The following is a 7,430-nucleotide window of genomic DNA, read 5'->3' as shown; positions in this document are numbered from 1 at the left end:
TTAAACCTGAAATTAACAAAAAGTTTTTGACAAATTTTGAAATGAAACCTGAAATTAACCTTAAAGTTGCCTGTTTTGTATCTGTTCCTATTAGAAAAAAATGGTTACAAAAATAGAACGTTCCTGGAACTTTAAGTAACTGAAGAAGGGAAACAATATGCTTTTGTTACGAGAACATTTTGTGTTTGATGGGATGCTTGATAAGAAATGTTTGCGTTCAAATTTGAGATCTCCGACTTTGATTTTGGTTTTGTCACAAATCTGAGCACTTTGAGACACTGTTGAGATCTCTTTTGAAACTTGTGAGAACAAGAGAAAAACATGAGAATAATGACATTAAATGAATGAATTCTTGATTTGATCTTTTGCTGTAGAAATTACTACAACAAAACAAAACAGCAAAATTCAGCAAACAAACATGAAACGTGGTTCCAGTACTGTTTCAACCCCAGATAAATCAGCTGAATTACACGTTTAAAGGTTTTGACTAATTGAAGTCGTCATAGAGCCTGAAGCCAGCATGACGATCCTTCACTCCTCAGTAAACTCGTGCACTGTCGCCCTCTGGCTCTCTCCACTCAAACACTCAGAGATAATTACCACAGGCTGTAGGCTATAGCGCGTCCCATTTTGATCTGCAGTACAAAACATCTGAAGCCACTGTTGTGTGCTCCTTCTCTCCATAGACACTACCAGAGCATTTGAAGTGTGTTTAGAGCCACTTCTAGCATGTTTATTCTCAAATGCATGTCACTTTCTGTTCTGGCCGACAGAGAGGAAATACATGGATCCGGAGTGAAGTGCTTCTTTTTACAGTCTTCCATGAACTTTCTTTTTGTTTATGAATACAACACCTACAGTATGAGTTACTCATGAACGCACTTTTAAAATATAAAGGTTCTTTATTGGCATTGAGGGTTCAGATAAGAACCTTCAACATCCATGGAACAAAAGGTTCTATACAGTGGAAAAAGTTTCTTCAGAATCTTCAAAAAATATGGTTCTTTTAAGAAATCACTCAAAGGAGAAATGTTTTCTATTGCGTTCACTCTTAAAAATAAAGGTTCCAAAATGGGGTTTTCATAGCAATGCCACAGAAGAACCATGATGGCTCTTAAAAGAACCATTTTTGTTAGTGTGAAGAAGCATCTAAAGAACCTTGTAAGGTTCCATGGATGTTAAAGGTTCTTCATGGAAAGCCAGTAAAGAACCTTTATTTTTAAGAGTGTTTGCTGTGAAAACCCCCTTTTGGACCCCTTTTATGGTTGATTGTGTCTTTCCTTCAATGTAAATTATTTTGCATGTTTTAAGGTATCATTCATGTCTGTAGCAAAAACTGCAATCTACATATATATATATAAAAAAAAAAATGCTTCTAATTATATTTATCAAATGGTTGCATATTCTGTAATATTTTACCCTATTATGCTCTATCAAAATCTGTTTTGAATCTGTTATATGCTCTGGTTCACTCATAATGCATTTCATATCATAAAGATGCACAAGCAGTAATGATTTGCCCCAGAATGCAACAGCATTTCATATGTCTGAACCTCCGAATGACCCACTTAAAGTGGCACTGATGCCATTAATACTTTCTCAGGTCATGGCACCTTAGGATATTCAAAACACTCAAAGAGAAAGAAAGAGAGCGAGAAAAGAGAGGAATCTTGTGTGTCTCTCAGGAATGCCCTCTATATTAAATCTATAATAGAGTCGACCGCCATTGGCTATATCTAAAACACGCTCATTTTCCGGTGAACCTCAATATCCATGGGAAAACACTTTTCTCCCAATGGAGAAATCCAGCTTTAAATAGGAAAAATGATCTAAAGTTTTAGCTTAAATCAATTCAAGGTTTAGCATGGAAAAAATAGTACAATTGATTGAAGCACAAAAACAAGTATAGGCTTATACAGAATTCTCTTTTCTCAAGACATTCGGACATTTGACTTTTCTCATTATTCTCATTAATATAATACAGTATTATTTTAGTATCACTGAGATATTATGGTTTTAATTCATATTTTGAATCAGTTTTTATTTTTATATTTTCATTTTAGTTAGTAAAAGTTTTAGTAATTTTGTTTTTTGTCATTTTTTATATGTCTAAATGGTGTTTTATTCATTTTTGGTTATATTAGTACGTCAAGGTAAACTAAATTAAAATGTTGCCTTGGCAACTAGCTGAAATATTAATATTTCAGCTATTACTATTAATATTATTTTATAACAAAATAAAAAGGGTTTTAGTTTCAGTTTTAGTTAACTATAACAACCCTGCTATAATAATGTTTTGGGGTAAAATAAAGATTTTTCTTTTATTTGAATACGTATTAATTATTATGTGAAGACATTCTTCAGTTATGCATACAATTCAAATAAATAATTCTTTACAGAAATGAGAATGAGGTTTTATCAACGGGTTAATGAAAACTGCGGGTTTTATTTGACATTAATTCAAAGAAATTCTAAATAATATTAGCTTTAAAATGGGCTTTAATTTTTTAAATGCAGAATATGATTTCTTATTTTTCTATTTTGGCTGTTAAGTTTTAATTATGAGATTTAACCATGTATTATATTTAAAATTCCATATATGCTCAAGAAGATAAACATTTTTAGATGTCACATCACAGCAACTACTAGAAACCTAATAATGACACAAAATGGGCAAAATTAGCTGTGAAGGCACAACAAATTAGTCATGCATTTGGGTTTCTGTGTTGTATACTGATTTCATTGGCCCGCTGATGAACCAATGAAATGAAAAAGAGCCTCCACGCTCCTGCTCTGCCTTTCCAGTCACGTCTCAGCATGGCATCTGGAGCGTTGTGGCAGGGTCAATGTCACCAAAACGCTGGAAACTCAACACAAGCAATCAGTTTACCAGAGAGATGCTAACTCAGCGATGAGAAGAGGGGGGGGGGGGCATCAAACTATGCCTAATTAGCCACTACCATGCTCTCTTTAATAATGAAGCATTATAAAACCAGGAGGACCACACACACACACACTCACGTTCACACTACAGTGGGGTTCACGCTCATTCAAGTCTCAGTGGGCCCCAGAACTCCACAGCACCAGCAGAAGGAGTTCCAGCAACTTACCGAACAATGATAATGAATAGAGAGAGAGCGTTTTGTTTGTGCAATATTCTGAATTTGTGACGAGGGAGTTGTCAAACGACAACCATCATGCTTGTGACTGTATGTCAGGCGCAGTACTCACTCAAGGGTGGACTGTCAGCAAAAGGACCAGTCTCATTACACAAAAGCTGTGCGCTGGTTGGCTCCCAGCATCCACCGCTGGGGCCAGTGTGGGTTCCTCTGGGGCCGGCATCTGCGTATTGACAGCTGGCCCCGAGCTCCAGGGAGTGTGTGACGTCTACGTTCCCTGGAGCTCGGTACTGTGTGGCTGCAGACAATACACAGACACAGACCTCCTCTGAGTTCTAGCCTTGAAATAGCATCATGCTACTGAGTTTCAATTAGAAGAAACAAAGTTCTGTATGTTCATATCTTATTGATCTATTTATGTATTACTTACCTAATGTTTTTGAAAAATTATATGAAAGTGCATGGTTTGTAGCCTGTGCAGAGTTATATTATATAAATAGTAAAAAGTATTATAAGTAAAAACATAATAAAGATCCAAAAGATTTTTTAATGCCATCTGACTTTAATATACTCGGTTATGTCATGCTTTGAGTGCCCCCCCCCCTCTTTTTCTTTTCTTTTTGGTGAACACTTATTTACTTTTGATAACAAAAGTGACTTTGATATATCTGTTTGATAACAAAATATTGCTATTTTGTAAAGCAAGCACTCTGTTAATATTGTTAATCATTTATTCATATAATTTTTTTATTTGGTTATTTGGTTATTTATTTATTATTTTTCCACTGTCTATTAATCTAGGGTTGTGGAACGGGTTGGGGAAAGAAAATACATAATTATGTAATTGTTTTTATTTTTTTTGTCTAAACATGTTTGAAAAATTAAAGTGCAAAAAAATGTCATTGTGTTGAGTTTTGTAGTCATACAGAGATATATAAACAGTAAAAAAGTTATATAAATGAAAAATATTAGGCTATAGTTACATAAATATAAATAATGTCCAAAGCGGCTATTTTTAGAATTAAAAATTGTATATAGCTACATAAAAGACATGCAAAACTTATTATCTAAAGAATTATTTTTAACAAAAATGATGGTGTAACATTGACCTACGTGGTTTGAGGTCTGTACAGCGATATGACAGAAAATGTAGGATAATTGAATGATATGTATCTCGTTATAAATGTACCTGTTTGACACCGACTGCTTCATTTTTAAATGTAAAATTATGAGCATTATTTATAGACTGTTGCTTTCTACTTTGCAATAACGCTGCTGACTGTAAATGAGTGTAACGTGGGGCTTAATTTGAAGGCTTGAGCGATAGAGTACATCCAAACTTGTCCAAGCCAACACTGCAAGTGTTTAGGCTACACCTTTTGAAACAACTCTATGCAAAATACACTCACCTGCACTGGCTTCACTGAAGACCACCCGTCTCTAAAGGCCACATGAACGGATTGCCATCCTCGGTTATTCTGACAAACTTTGTGCAAACATACAGGCCCATCCACCTCACTGAGACGAGGTAAGCACTATCAGGCAACAATCAATGGCTATGTTCGAATGGATTTCTAGCATACTGCATACGCTTCTTCAAGATGGGAATTAACAGTATGCAGTACACAACAATACTATTACAGTTTTTTACAATCATTTTTGCACTAATAACAGAATCTTCATGTCATTTAAAACTCTAGACACATAATTCACAAGCACTGATCAAAATGCACGTTTTTCAAAACACTAACACTTTTTCCAAATGCTTGGACACAATACATATAAACCGAAGATCTTTTATTCATTGAATTAAAATCCCTGGTTCAAAATGACACAACTTAACATCAAAGTATCACTATTTCAAAATTCAACTCACACATTACATCTGAATTGAGTGTTTATTCATTTCATTTCAATGATCTAATTGATACAACTGCTCAAAATGCTACGTAACTGTTGCATAACTCTTGAAGCATAGTTTTTATGGAAAATGATGAACAATATTAAATGTTTAGATTATGAAAGTGAAGCAACTGAGGACTGAGTATGTTCAGGTATGATCAGTTTCAAGATGCCTGTTGTTGGGAGAAAAAAAAATCCCAAAAAATCTATATCATTCACTCTAAAAAAATGCTGGGTTACAGTAAATACAACCCAGTGCTGGGTAAATATTGGACAGAACACATACTGGGTTTTTTTCAACCAACAGGTGGGTTAAAGGTTTAACCCAACCTTCTGGGCAGTAACCCAACCGCTGGGTCTAAACAACCTAATTGCTGGGGTCGTCCATATTTTACCCAGTGCTGGGTTGTATTTACTGTAACCCAGCATTTTTTAGAGTGTTGTTATGAGTATTTGTTTTTCCTACAGTAATGTCTTTTTAGAGGGTAACAGAGCTGGAAGCTGATGAAAACCATTCATATTTTTGGATGAGGCAGGCTGATTGATAGCCCAGAGCAATGTTCGCTGGGGGCCTGACCACCCCCCACTGAATGTGATTTTGAGGGCCCCCATAGCAAAATCAGTGCAATGGGCCCATCATTCCTATAGTGACGGCACTGAGTGCAATCATGGTTTCAGGCCCATCCACAGTTCATCACCTTGTATTTACCCCCATACTCCTCTTTCCTTACTTTTCTCTGTAGTCTATTACAATGATGTATGAATGTGTAGAACCATAATGAAAGCTACATCATGTGTTTTGAACAACTATATTTCATGATTGTACTAACAACTGAACAGTGGAACTATGGGTATATTGTGTGTGAGTGATCTAAAGTAATGTTTCTATGATATTTCATAATAAATGAGTATTTTGAACCAATGCTTCTGCAAACGCAAGGCTTCTTTAAAGATATGAACGCAATATGCAAAGTTTTGACCATTGGACAGCCTGTGTTACAAATAATGACTGTTTTGAGTTTTGTGTCTAGAGTTTTGAAAAAAGACATGAAGGTTCTGTTATTAGTGCAAGAATGATTGTAAAAAACTGTAAACATTTAAGTATGCTATATTATATAAATTGGAAATAATGTTTTTCATGGTTGTAAATAAAACAAAGATTATTGAAGTATGTTTTACAAGAAAATACTATTTCATTTGTTCTACTTTAATTCAATGTTACTGGCCATTTCTTTGTAATTATTTGTCAAATTTAGCAATTGCTGAATGAAAATTGTTTCTACACCAATTTTAGTAAACTTTTTCCCTTGCTTTTCCTGTAGATAATTGTATGCTGTAACATTAAGGCACTTGAGGTTTACTTCATTTATTTAATAATGATATCCTATATGATGCGATTTTCTTGGTCCTATGTGGAAAATCATCAATTATTTTTGCTTTGTTTCTCGTGGTTGGCCTCCAGTATGGGGGATTTTTGGTCAGGTAAGCTATAATATTCTTCAGCAAGCACACTGTGGAGTTGCCCAGGTTCTCGTGATGCTAGAAATGAAACGGGTCCATCAGAAGTTCATCTACTTTATTAACATAGAAAGGGTTAGCAAAGAGTTGCTCTCCAGAACCCACTGTCCTCGCCGTGATCCGCACCTTTTGCCAGCGTCACCCTAGATAGAGACATTCTTTCTCTCACCCTTTTTATACGCCCACAGTTTTCGTTTTGCATTCATTTCATTGCCTGGAGTCATGAATTTTTCATCACTGGTTTCATGATGAATAAAAGATGAAAAAGGGAAGGACGTAGAGAGCTGGAGTTACTGTGTTTGTGTATTGTAACTATGTGAGTCCACAAAAGGCACTGATAAAAATCTGTCACCACGCTGTATTGCTCTCTAGAGTGATAAAGTACATCAGAGCATTTCCTGTACAAATGTGACTCTGATTGCAGCATAACTGAGACTAATGAGAAGTTGTTGATAAAATTAGTTTAAGAAGGAAGTGACAGCATTGTGAGGAAAGTCTACTTTACAGACAGGATGGCGAAAAACTCCCAGCACTTTGGTTTCATGGGATAAAAACTAACTTGGAAACAAGTGTTAATTGTTGCATTAGTATACAATATAATTTGCCCATGTAGATAAAAATAGCAATATATTTAAGATGGTTGTTGTTGTATAAGCATAATTGGTAATATAGTTCTAGAGAGTGTGTCTCATACTGATGGCAGAAAAGTTTTCTTTCTTTTTCTTTCTGCTCTGAAAAAGAGTGTTTCACAAAACACTTAATATAAAAAAATAACTTAAATCCAGAGTTCTGGCATGAAACTCTAGATGGCGCAGTCCGATACTTCAAACTCAATATGACATAATAACATCATTATCACATGGCTCAGCTGATTGGTTCTTTTTGTATCAG

This window comes from Barbus barbus (assembly GCF_936440315.1).
Source record: "Barbus barbus genome assembly, chromosome: 45".
NCBI lineage: Eukaryota > Metazoa > Chordata > Actinopteri > Cypriniformes > Cyprinidae > Barbus > Barbus barbus.
Note: the sequence above shows the minus strand (reverse complement) of the source record.